General features: G+C 45.7%; 3 non-coding genes across 3 annotated transcripts; all 3 read right to left on the bottom strand.

The window, feature by feature from the left end:
* Positions 1 to 288: 288 nt before the first annotated feature.
* On the bottom strand, positions 289 to 371 carry TRNAL-CAG (transfer RNA leucine (anticodon CAG)). Its single transcript has one exon. It is a non-coding gene; the product is annotated as a tRNA-Leu (tRNA).
* Positions 372 to 3927: 3556 nt separating this feature from the next.
* TRNAL-CAG (transfer RNA leucine (anticodon CAG)) lies at positions 3928 to 4010 on the bottom strand. Its single transcript has one exon. It is a non-coding gene; the product is annotated as a tRNA-Leu (tRNA).
* A 4774-nt stretch (positions 4011 to 8784) lies between these two features.
* TRNAL-CAG (transfer RNA leucine (anticodon CAG)) lies at positions 8785 to 8867 on the bottom strand. The gene has a single exon. It is a non-coding gene; the product is annotated as a tRNA-Leu (tRNA).
* Between the last annotated feature and the right edge of the window lie 3781 nt (positions 8868 to 12648).

Here is a 12648-nt window from a genome sequence, read left to right as displayed (position 1 = left end):
CCCTTGTGCCACTGAACCTTCTGCACTGTGAACCTGCTGAACTATTGACAGCTGCGCTCTTGATATGTAGGGTCGAAACCTTTATCTCTGCCCCTCTATCACGATTTGTTGAAGATGCTGTGATTTCCCACTTTACCGATTTACTGCGATTTAGCCAACTTCAGGAAATTAGTGCAAGCAACGGACAATAGATCTTATCGATAATTTACAGAAACTGTTGACATTGTTTTTGATATGGGTGCTTGGAAAAAAAAAGTCCAAAAATGTATCCACCTCGCAAAAGACACTTGTCAGAAGTGGGATTCGAACCCACGCCTCCAAAGGAGACTGCGACCTGAACGCAGCGCCTTAGACCACTCGGCCATCCTGACACTCGTAACACTGCACTGATGGCTCAATTTCCAGCTTATAAACCAAAATGAGTGCCATGTACTGAGTGAATGTTGTTTAATGTCCTCTGTATTTTCAATTCCAGACCTTCCTGCTCAGGGAAACAGTGGGATCTGAAGCTGATGAAGGAGAGAGGATGAATCATCCTGACAGTGGATCCGGTGGTGACTGCTACTAATTCTCAATCATCTACTACATGGGGTGTGGACATGCTGAATTTTGAGGCAGTGCACATGGCCGGTGGTGACTGCTACTAATTCTCAATCATCTACTACAGGGGGTGTGGACATGCAGAATTTGGAGCCAGTTCAAGATTCAGATCAGGAGGTGCCTGGCTCCATACCAATCAACTCAGTGCCTCTGAGACAAGGACTTGAACGGTACAGTTTGAGTCCTCGACCGCCATGCTCAACGCGGCTGCAAGGATTCGGGGTGGATTGACTGAATGTGGCATTTCTTGTTGTGTACTATTCTTGTATACTGGTTTAGTATAGTATCTTTTTTTTTAGCAGCTATGTTTGTTTTGTATTGGTTAAGGAGAAATGTTGTGTTCGTCATGGGCACGCCTCTGATGCACACCAAGGGAGGTAGGGAGTGTTAGTCTCCCCCGAGTTTTGGAGTTGGATAGTAGGCGAGGTGACGTGGAACCGGAGAGAATAAAAGGTCAGGGAAGGTGTTCCTCGTGGCCAATGACTCTATATTATTCTCTGTGTATTTATTAAAACTTATTTGCGAAACAGGCACTGTGTGTGCACAATGCAACACACCCCTTCCATGCCCAGAATACAGAAGTTAAAAACCAGCTGTGATTGGGACGCAGGGGACCCTGGTGCCACTGAACCTTCTGCACTGTGAACCTGCTGAACTATGGACAGCTGTGCTTTTGATATGTAGGGTCGAAACCTTTATCTCGGCCCCTCTATCACGATTTGTTGAAGATGCTGTGATTTCCTGCTTTACCGATTTACTGCGATTTAGCCAACTTCAGGCAATTAGTGCAAGCAACGGACAATAGATCTTATCGATAATTTACAGAAACTGTTGACATTGTTTTTGATAAGGGTGCTTGGAAAAAAAAGTCCAAAAATGTATCCACCTCGCAAAGACACTTGTCAGAAAAGGGGCTTGAACTCACGTCTCCAAGGGAGACTGTGACCTGAATACAGCACCTTAGACCACCCGGCCATCCTGACACTCTCGACACCAGACTCATGGCTCAATTTCCAGCTTATAAACCAAAATGAGTGCCATGTACTGAGTGAATGTAATTTAATGTCCTCTGTATTTTCAATTCCAGACCTTCCTGCTCAGGGAAACAGTGGGATCTGAAGCTGATGAAGGAGAGAGGATGGATCATCCTGACAGTGGACCCTGTGGTGACTGCTACTAATTCTCAATCATCTACTACATGGGGTGTGGACTTGCAGAATTTTGAGCCAGTGCATATGGCCGGTGGTGACTGCTACTAATTCTCAATCATCTACTACAGGGGGTGTGGACATGCAGAATTTGGAGCCAGTTCAAGATTCAGATCAGGAGGTGCCTGGCTCCATACCAATCAACTCAGTGCCTCTTAGACAAGGACTTGAACGGTACAGTTTGAGTCCTCGACCGCCATGCTCAACGCGGCTGCAAGGATTCGGGGTGGATTGACTGAATGTGGCATTTCTTGTTGTGTACTATTCTTGTATACTGGATTAGTATAGTATCTTTTTTTTGAGCAGCTATGTTTGTTTTGTATTGGTTAAGGAGAAATGTTGTGTTCGTCATGGGCACGCCTATGATGCACACCAAGGGAGGTAGGGAGTGTTAGTCTCCCCCGAGTTTTGGAGTTGGATGGTAGGCGCGGTGACGTGGAACCGGAGAGAATAAAAGGTCAGGGAAGGTGTTCCTCGTGGCCAATGACTCTATATTATTCTCTGTGTATTTATTAAAACTTATCTGCAAAACAGGCACCGTGTGTGCACGATGCAACACACCCCTTCCATGCCCTGAATACAGAAGTTAAAAACCAGCTGTGATTGGGACGCAGGGGACTCTGGTGCCACTGAACCTTCTGCACTGTGAACCTGCTGAACTATTGACAGATGCGCTCTTGATATGTAGGGTCGAAACCTTTATCTCTGCCCCTCTATCACGATTTGTTGAAGATGCTGTGATTTCCCGCTTTACCGATTTACTGCGATTTAGCCAACTTCAGGAAATTAGTGCAAGCAACGGACAATAGATCTTATCGATAATTTACAGAAACTGTTGACATTGTTTTTGATACGGGTGCTTGGAAAAAAAAAGTCCAAAAATGTATCCACCTCGCAAAAGACACTTGTCAGAAGTGGGATTCGAACCCATGCCTCCAAAGGAGACTGCGACCTGAACTCAGCGCCTTAGACCACTCGGCCATCCTGATACTCTTGACACTGCACTGATGGCTCAATTTCCAGCTTATAAACCAAAATGAGTGCCATGTACTGAGTGAATGTTGTTTAATGTCCTCTGTATTTTCAATTCCAGACCTTCCTTCTCAGGGAAACAGTGGGATCTGAAGCTGATGAAGGAGAGAGGATGGATCATCCTGACAGTGAATCCGGTGGTGACTGCTACTAATTCTCAATCATCTACTATATGGGGTGTGGACTTGCAGAATTTTGAGCCAGTGCATATGGCCGGTGGTGACTGCTACTAATTCTCAATCATCTACTACAGGGGGTGTGGACATGCAGAATTTGGAGCCAGTTCAAGATTCAGATATGGAGGTGCCTGGCTCCATACCAATCAACTCAGTGCCTCTGAGACAAGGACTTGAACGGTACAGTTTGAGTCCTCGACCGCCATGCTCAACGCGGCTGCAAGGATTCGGGGTGGATTGACTGAATGTGGTATTTATTGTTGTGTACTTTTCTTGTATACTGGATTAGTATAGTATCTTTTTTTGAGCAGCTATGTTTGTTTTGTATTGGTTAAGGAGAAATGTTGTGTTCGTCATGGGCACGCCCATGATGCACACCAAGGGAGGTAGGGAGTGTTAGTCTCCCCAGAGTTTTGGAGTTGGATGGTAGGCGCGGTGACGTGGAAACGGAGAGAATAAAAGGCCAGGGAAGGTGTTCCTCGTGGCCAATGACTCTATATTATTCTCTGTGTATTTATTAAAACTTATCTGCGAAACAGGCACCATGTGTGCACGATGCAACACACCCCTCCCATGCCCTGAATACAGAAGTTAAAAACCAGCTGTGATTGGGACGCAGGGGACCCTGGTGCCACTGAACCTTCTGCACTGTGAACCTGCTGAACTATTGACAGCTGCGCTCTTGATATGTAGGGTCGAAACCTTTATCTCTGCCCCTCTATCACGATTTGTTGAAGATGCTGTGATTTCCCGCTTTACCGATTTACTGCGATTTAGCCAACTTCAGGAAATTAGTGCAAGCAACGGACAATAGATCTTATCGATAATTTACAGAAACTGTTGACATTGTTTTTGATATGGGTGCTTGGAAAAAAAAAGTCCAAAAATGTATCCACCTCGCAAAAGACACTTGCCAGAAGTGGGATTCGAACCCACGCCTCCAAAGGAGACTGCGACCTGAACGCAGTGCCTTAGACCACTCGGCCATCCTGACACTCGTGACACTGCACTGATGGCTCAATTTCCAGCTTATAGACCAAAATGAGTGCCATGTACTGAGTGAATGTTGTTTAATGTCCTCTGTATTTTCAATTCCAGACCTTCCTGCTCAGGGAAACAGTGGGATCTGAAGCTGATGAAGGAGAGAGGATGGATCATCCTGACAGTGGATCCGGTGGTGACTGCTACTAATTCTCAATCATCTACTACATGGGGTGTGGACATGCTGAATTTTGAGCCAGTGCACATGGCCGGTGGTGACTGCTACTAATTCTCAATCATCTACTACAGGGGGTGTGGACATGCAGAATTTGGAGCCAGTTCAAGATTCAGATCAGGAGGTGCCTGGCTCCATACCAATCAACTCAGTGCCTCTGAGACAAGGACTTGAACGGTACAGTTTGAGTCCTCGACCGCCATGCTCAACGCGGCTGCAAGGATTCTGGGTGGATTGACTGAATGTGGCATTTCTTGTTGTGTACTATTCTTGTATACTGGTTTAGTATAGTATCTTTTTTTTTAGCAGCTATGTTTGTTTTGTATTGGTTAAGGAGAAATGTTGTGTTCGTCATGGGCACGCCTATGATGCACACTAAGGGAGGTAGGGAGTGTTAGTCTCCCCCGAGTTTTGGAGTTGGATGGTAGGCGAGGTGACGTGGAACCGGAGAGAATAAAAGGTCAGGGAAGGTGTTCCTCGTGGCCAATGACTCTATATTATTCTCTGTGTATTTATTAAAACTTATTTGCGAAACAGGCACTGTGTGTGCACAATGCAACACACCCCTTCCATGCCCAGAATACAGAAGTTAAAAACCAGCTGTGATTGGGACGCAGGGGACCCTGGTGCCACTGAACCTTCTGCACTGTGAACCTGCTGAACTATGGACAGCTGTGCTTTTGATATGTAGGGTCGAAACCTTTATCTCGGCCCCGCTATCACGATTTGTTGAAGATGCTGTGATTTCCTGCTTTACCGATTTACTGCGATTTAGCCAACTTCAGGCAATTAGTGCAAGCAACGGACAATAGATCTTATCGATAATTTACAGAAACTGTTGACATTGTTTTTGATAAGGGTGCTTGGAAAAAAAAGTCCAAAAATGTATCCACCTCGCAAAGACACTAGTCAGAAAAGGGGCTTGAACCCACGTCTCCAAGGGAGACTGTGACCTGAATACAGCACCTTAGACCACCCGGCCATCCTGACACTCTCGACACCAGACTCATGGCTCAATTTCCAGCTTATAAACCAAAATGAGTGCCATGTACTGAGTGAATGTAATTTAATGTCCTCTGTATTTTCAATTCCAGACCTTCCTGCTCAGGGAAACAGTGGGATCTGAAGCTGATGAAGGAGAGAGGATGGATCATCCTGACAGTGGACCCTGTGGTGACTGCTACTAATTCTCAATCATCTACTACATGGGGTGTGGACTTGCAGAATTTTGAGCCAGTGCATATGGCCGGTGGTGACTGCTACTAATTCTCAATCATCTACTACAGGGGGTGTGGACATGCAGAATTTGGAGCCAGTTCAAGATTCAGATCAGGAGGTGCCTGGCTCCATACCAATCAACTCAGTGCCTCTGAGACAAGGACTTGAACGGTACAGTTTGAGTCCTCGACCGCCATGCTCAACGCGGCTGCAAGGATTCGGGGTGGATTGACTGAATGTGGTATTTATTGTTGTGTACTATTCTTGTATACTGGATTAGTATAGTATCTTTTTTTTGAGCAGCTATGTTTGTTTTGTATTGGTTAAGGAGAAATGTTGTGTTCGTCATGGGCACGCCCATGATGCACACCAAGGGAGGTAGGGAGTGTTAGTCTCCCCCGAGTTTTGGAGTTGGATGGTAGGTGCGGTGATGTGGAATCGGAGAGAATAAAAGGTAGGGGAAGGTGTTCCTCGTGGCCAAAGACTCCATATTATGCTTTGTGTATTTATTAAAACTTCTCTGCAAAACAGGCACTGTGTGTGCACGACGCAACACCCCCACCCCTCCCATCCCCTGAATACAGAAGTTAAAAACCAGCTCTGATTGGGACGCTGGGGACCCTGGTGCCACTGAACCTTCTGCACTGTGAACCTGCTGAACTATTGACAGCTGCGCTTTTGATATGTAGGGTCGAAACCTTTATCTCGGCCCCTCTATCACGATTTGTTGAAGATGCTGTGATTTCCTGCTTTACCGATTTACTGCGATTTAGCCAACTTCAGGCAATTAGTGCAAGCAACGGAAAATAGATCTTATCGATAATTTACAGAAACTGTTGACATTGTTTTTGATACGGTGCTTGGGAAAAAAAAGTCCAAAAATGTATCCACCTTGCAAAATACACTTGTCAGAAGTGGGATTTAAACCCACACCTCCAAGGGAGGCTGCGACCTGAACGCAGCGCCTTAGACCAATCGGCCATCCCGACACTCTGCACACCTCGCTCATGGCTCAATTTCGAGCGTATAAACCAAAATGAGTGCCATGTACTGAGTGAATGTTGTTTAATGTCCTCTGTATTTTCAATTCCAGACCTTCCTGCTCAGGGAAACAGTGGGATCTGAAGCTGATGAAGGAGAGAGGATGGATCATCCTGACAGTGAATCCGGTGGTGACTGCTACTAATTCACAATCATCGACTACTTGGGGTGTGGACATGCAGAAGTTTGAGCCAGTGCACATGGCTGGTGGTGACTGCAACTAATTCTCAATCATCTACTACAAGGGGTGTGGACATGCAGAATTTGGAGCCAGTTCAAGATTCAGATCAGGAGGTGCCTGGCTCCATACCAATCAACTCAGTGCCTCTGAGACAAGGACTTGAACGGTACAGTTTGAGTCCTCGACCGCCATGCTCAACGCGGCTGCAAGGATTCTGGGTGGATTGACTGAATGTGGCATTTCTTGTTTTGTACTATTCTTGTATACTGGATTAGTATAGTATCTTTTTTTTAAGCAGCTATGTTTGTTTTGTATTGGTTAAGGAGAAATGTTGTGTTCGTCATGGGCACGCCTATGATGCACACCAAGGGAGGTAGGGAGTGTTAGTCTCCCCTGAGTTTTGGAGTTGAATGGTAGGCGCGGTGACGTGGAACCGGAGAGAATAAAAGGTCAGGGAAGGTGTTCCTCGTGGCCAATGACTCTATATTATTCTCTGTGTATTTATTAAAACTTATCTGCGAAACAGGCACTGTGTGTGCACGATCCAACACACCCCTCTCATGCCCTGAATACAGAAGTTAAAAACCAGCTGTGATTGGGACGCAGGGGACCCTGGTGCCACTGAACCTTCTGCACTGTGAACCTGCTGAACTATTGACAGCTGCGCTATTGATATGTAGGGTCGAAACCTTTATCTCTGCCCCTCTATCACGATTTGTTGAAGATGCTGTGATTTCCCGCTTTACTGATTTACTGCGATTTAGCCAACTTCAGGAAATTAGTGCAAGCAACAGACAATAGATCTTATCGATAATTTACAGAAACTGTTGACATTGTTTTTGATACGGGTGCTTGGAAAAAAAAAGTCCAAAAATGTATCCACCTCGCAAAAGACACTTGTCAGAAGTGGGATTCAAATCCACGCCTCCAAAGGAGACTGCAACCTGAACGCAGCGCCTTAGACCACTCGGCCATCCTGACACTCTTGACACTGCACTGATGGCTCAATTTCCAGCTTATAAACCAAAATGAGTGCCGTGTACTGAGTGAATGTTGATTAATGTCCTCTGTATTTTTAATTCCAGACCTTCCTGCTCAGGGAAACAGTGGGATCTGAAGCTGATGAAGGAGAGAGGATGGATCATCCTGACAGTGAATCCGGTGGTGACTGCTACTAATTCTCAATCATCTACTATATGGGGTGTGGACTTGCAGAATTTTGAGCCAGTGCATATGGCCGGTGGTGACTGCTACTAATTCTCAATCATCTACTACACGGGGTGTGGACATGCAGAATTTGGAGCCAGTTCAAGATTCAGATATGGAGGTGCCTGGCTTCATACCAATCAACTCAGTGCCTCTGAGACAAGGACTTGAACGGTACAGTTTGAGTCCTCGACCGCCATGCTCAACGCGGCTGCAAGGATTCGGGGTGGATTGACTGAATGTGGTATTTATTGTTGTGTACTATTCTTGTATACTGGATTAGTATAGTATCTTTTTTTTGAGCAGCTATGTTTGTTTTGTATTGGTTAAGGAGAAATGTTCTGTTCGTCATGGGCACGCCCATGATGCACACCAAGGGAGGTAGGGAGTGTTAGTCTCCCCCGAGTTTTGGAGTTGGATGGTAGGCGCGGTGACGTGGAAACGGAGAGAATAAAAGGCCAGGGAAGGTGTTCCTCATGGCCAATGACTCTATATTATTCTCTGTGTATTTATTAAAACTTATCTGCGAAACAGGCACCATGTGTGCACGATGCAACACACCCCTCCCATGCCCTGAATACAGAAGTTAAAAACCAGCTGTGATTGGGACGCAGGGGACCCTTGTGCCACTGAACCTTCTGCACTGTGAACCTGCTGAACTATTGACAGCTGCGCTCTTGATATGTAGGGTCGAAACCTTTATCTCTGCCCCTCTATCACGATTTGTTGAAGATGCTGTGATTTCCCACTTTACCGATTTACTGCGATTTAGCCAACTTCAGGAAATTAGTGCAAGCAACGGACAATAGATCTTATCGATAATTTACAGAAACTGTTGACATTGTTTTTGATATGGGTGCTTGGAAAAAAAAAGTCCAAAAATGTATCCACCTCGCAAAAGACACTTGTCAGAAGTGGGATTCGAACCCACGCCTCCAAAGGAGACTGCGACCTGAACGCAGCGCCTTAGACCACTCGGCCATCCTGACACTCGTAACACTGCACTGATGGCTCAATTTCCAGCTTATAAACCAAAATGAGTGCCATGTACTGAGTGAATGTTGTTTAATGTCCTCTGTATTTTCAATTCCAGACCTTCCTGCTCAGGGAAACAGTGGGATCTGAAGCTGATGAAGGAGAGAGGATGGATCATCCTGACAGTGGATCCGGTGGTGACTGCTACTAATTCTCAATCATCTACTACATGGGGTGTGGACATGCTGAATTTTGAGCCAGTGCACATGGCCGGTGGTGACTGCTACTAATTCTCAATCATCTACTACAGGGGGTGTGGACATGCAGAATTTGGAGCCAGTTCAAGATTCAGATCAGGAGGTGCCTGGCTCCATACCAATCAACTCAGTGCCTCTGAGACAAGGACTTGAACGGTACAGTTTGAGTCCTCGACCGCCATGCTCAACGCGGCTGCAAGGATTCGGGGTGGATTGACTGAATGTGGCATTTCTTGTTCTGTACTATTCTTGTATACTGGTTTAGTATAGTATCTTTTTTTTTAGCAGCTATGTTTGTTTTGTATTGGTTAAGGAGAAATGTTGTGTTCGTCATGGGCACGCCTATGATGCACACCAAGGGAGGTAGGGAGTGTTAGTCTCCCCCGAGTTTTGGAGTTGGATGGTAGGCGAGGTGACGTGGAACCGGAGAGAATAAAAGGTCAGGGAAGGTGTTCCTCGTGGCCAATGACTCTATATTATTCTCTGTGTATTTATTAAAACTTATTTGCGAAACAGGCACTGTGTGTGCACAATGCAACACACCCCTTCCATGCCCAGAATACATAAGTTAAAAACCAGCTGTGATTGGGACGCAGGGGACCCTGGTGCCACTGAACCTTCTGCACTGTGAACCTGCTGAACTATGGACAGCTGTGCTTTTGATATGTAGGGTCGAAACCTTTATCTCGGCCCCTCTATCACGATTTGTTGAAGATGCTGTGATTTCCTGCTTTACCGATTTACTGCGATTTAGCCAACTTCAGGCAATTAGTGCAAGCAACGGACAATAGATCTTATCGATAATTTACAGAAACTGTTGACATTGTTTTTGATAAGGGTGCTTGGAAAAAAAAGTCCAAAAATGTATCCACCTCGCAAAGACACTTGTCAGAAAAGGGGCTTGAACTCACGTCTCCAAGGGAGACTGTGACCTGAATACAGCACCTTAGACCACCCGGCCATCCTGACACTCTCAACACCAGACTCATGGCTCAATTTCCAGCTTATAAACCAAAATGAGTGCCATGTACTGAGTGAATGTAATTTAATGTCCTCTGTATTTTCAATTCCAGACCTTCCTGCTCAGGGAAACAGTGGGATCTGAAGCTGATGAAGGAGAGAGGATGGATCATCCTGACAGTGGACCCTGTGGTGACTGCTACTAATTCTCAATCATCTACTACATGGGGTGTGGACTTGCAGAATTTTGAGCCAGTGCATATGGCCGGTGGTGACTGCTACTAATTCTCAATCATCTACTACAGGGGGTGTGGACATGCAGAATTTGGAGCCAGTTCAAGATTCAGATCAGGAGGTGCCTGGCTCCATACCAATCAACTCAGTGCCTCTTAGACAAGGACTTGAACGGTACAGTTTGAGTCCTCGACCGCCATGCTCAACGCTGCTGCAAGGATTCGGGGTGGATTGACTGAATGTGGCATTTCTTGTTGTGTACTATTCTTGTATACTGGATTAGTATAGTATCTTTTTTTTGAGCAGCTATGTTTGTTTTGTATTGGTTAAGGAGAAATGTTGTGTTCGTCATGGGCACGCCTATGATGCACACCAAGGGAGGTAGGGAGTGTTAGTCTCCCCCGAGTTTTGGAGTTGGATGGTAGGCGCGGTGACGTGGAACCGGAGAGAATAAAAGGTCAGGGAAGGTGTTCCTCGTGGCCAATGACTCTATATTATTCTCTGTGTATTTATTAAAACTTATCTGCAAAACAGGCACCGTGTGTGCACGATGCAACACACCCCTCCCATGCCCTGAATACAGAAGTTAAAAACCAGCTGTGATTGGGACGCAGGGGACTCTGGTGCCACTGAACCTTCTGCACTGTGAACCTGCTGAACTATTGACAGATGCGCTCTTGATATGTAGGGTCGAAACCTTTATCTCTGCCCCTCTATCACGATTTGTTGAAGATGCTGTGATTTCCCGCTTTACCGATTTACTGCGATTTAGCCAACTTCAGGAAATTAGTGCAAGCAACGGACAATAGATCTTATCAATAATTTACAGAAACTGTTGACATTGTTTTTGATACGGGTGCTTGGAAAAAAAAAGTCAAAAAATGTATCCACCTCGCAAAAGACACTTGTCAGAAGTGGGATTCGAACCCATGCCTCCAAAGGAGACTGCGACCTGAACTCAGCGCCTTAGACCACTCGGCCATCCTGATACTCTTGACACTGCACTGATGGCTCAATTTCCAGCTTATAAACCAAAATGAGTGCCATGTACTGAGTGAATGTTGTTTAATGTCCTCTGTATTTTCAATTCCAGACCTTCCTGCTCAGGGAAACAGTGGGATCTGAAGCTGATGAAGGAGAGAGGATGGATCATCCTGACAGTGAATCCGGTGGTGACTGCTACTAATTCTCAATCATCTACTATATGGGGTGTGGACTTGCAGAATTTTGAGCCAGTGCATATGGCCGGTGGTGACTGCTACTAATTCTCAATCATCTACTACAGGGGGTGTGGACATGCAGAATTTGGAGCCAGTTCAAGATTCAGATATGGAGGTGCCTGGCTCCATACCAATCAACTCAGTGCCTCTGAGACAAGGACTTGAACGGTACAGTTTGAGTCCTCGACCGCCATGCTCAACGCGGCTGCAAGGATTCGGGGTGGATTGACTGAATGTGGTATTTATTGTTGTGTACTTTTCTTGTATACTGGATTAGTATAGTATCTTTTTTTTGAGCAGCTATGTTTGTTTTGTATTGGTTAAGGAGAAATGTTGTGTTAGTCATGGGCACGCCCATGATGCACACCAAGGGAGGTAGGGAGTGTTAGTCTCCCCAGAGTTTTGGAGTTGGATGGTAGGCGCGGTGACGTGGAAACGGAGAGAATAAAAGGCCAGGGAAGGTGTTCCTCGTGGCCAATGACTCTATATTATTCTCTGTGTATTTATTAAAACTTATCTGCGAAACAGGCACCATGTGTGCACGATGCAACACACACCTCCCATGCCCTGAATACAGAAGTTAAAAACCAGCTGTGATTGGGACGCAGGGGACCCTGGTGCCACTGAACCTTCTGCACTGTGAACCTGCTGAACTATTGACAGCTGCGCTCTTGATATGTAGGGTCGAAACCTTTATCTCTGCCCCTCTATCACGATTTGTTGAAGATGCTGTGATTTCCCGCTTTACCGATTTACTGCGATTTAGCCAACTTCAGGAAATTAGTGCAAGCAACGGACAATAGATCTTATCGATAATTTACAGAAACTGTTGACATTGTTTTTGATATGGGTGCTTGGAAAAAAAAGTTCAAAAATGTATCCACCTCGCAAAAGACACTTGCCAGAAGTGGGATTTGAACCCACGCCTCCAAAGGAGACTGCGACCTGAACTCAGCGCCTTAGACCACTTGGCCATCCTGACACTCGTGACACTGCACTGATGGCTCAATTTCCAGCTTATAAACCAAAATGAGTGCCATGTACTGAGTGAATGTTGTTTAATGTCCTCTGTATTTTCAATTCCAGACCTTCCTGCTCAGGGAAACAGTGGGATCTGAAGCTGA

The sequence above is a fragment of the Pleurodeles waltl genome, unplaced genomic scaffold (genome assembly GCF_031143425.1).
Source record: "Pleurodeles waltl isolate 20211129_DDA unplaced genomic scaffold, aPleWal1.hap1.20221129 scaffold_39, whole genome shotgun sequence".
NCBI lineage: Eukaryota > Metazoa > Chordata > Amphibia > Caudata > Salamandridae > Pleurodeles > Pleurodeles waltl.
The sequence above is the reverse complement of the archived record's forward strand: the minus strand, read 5'-3'. Positions and strand labels throughout refer to the sequence as shown.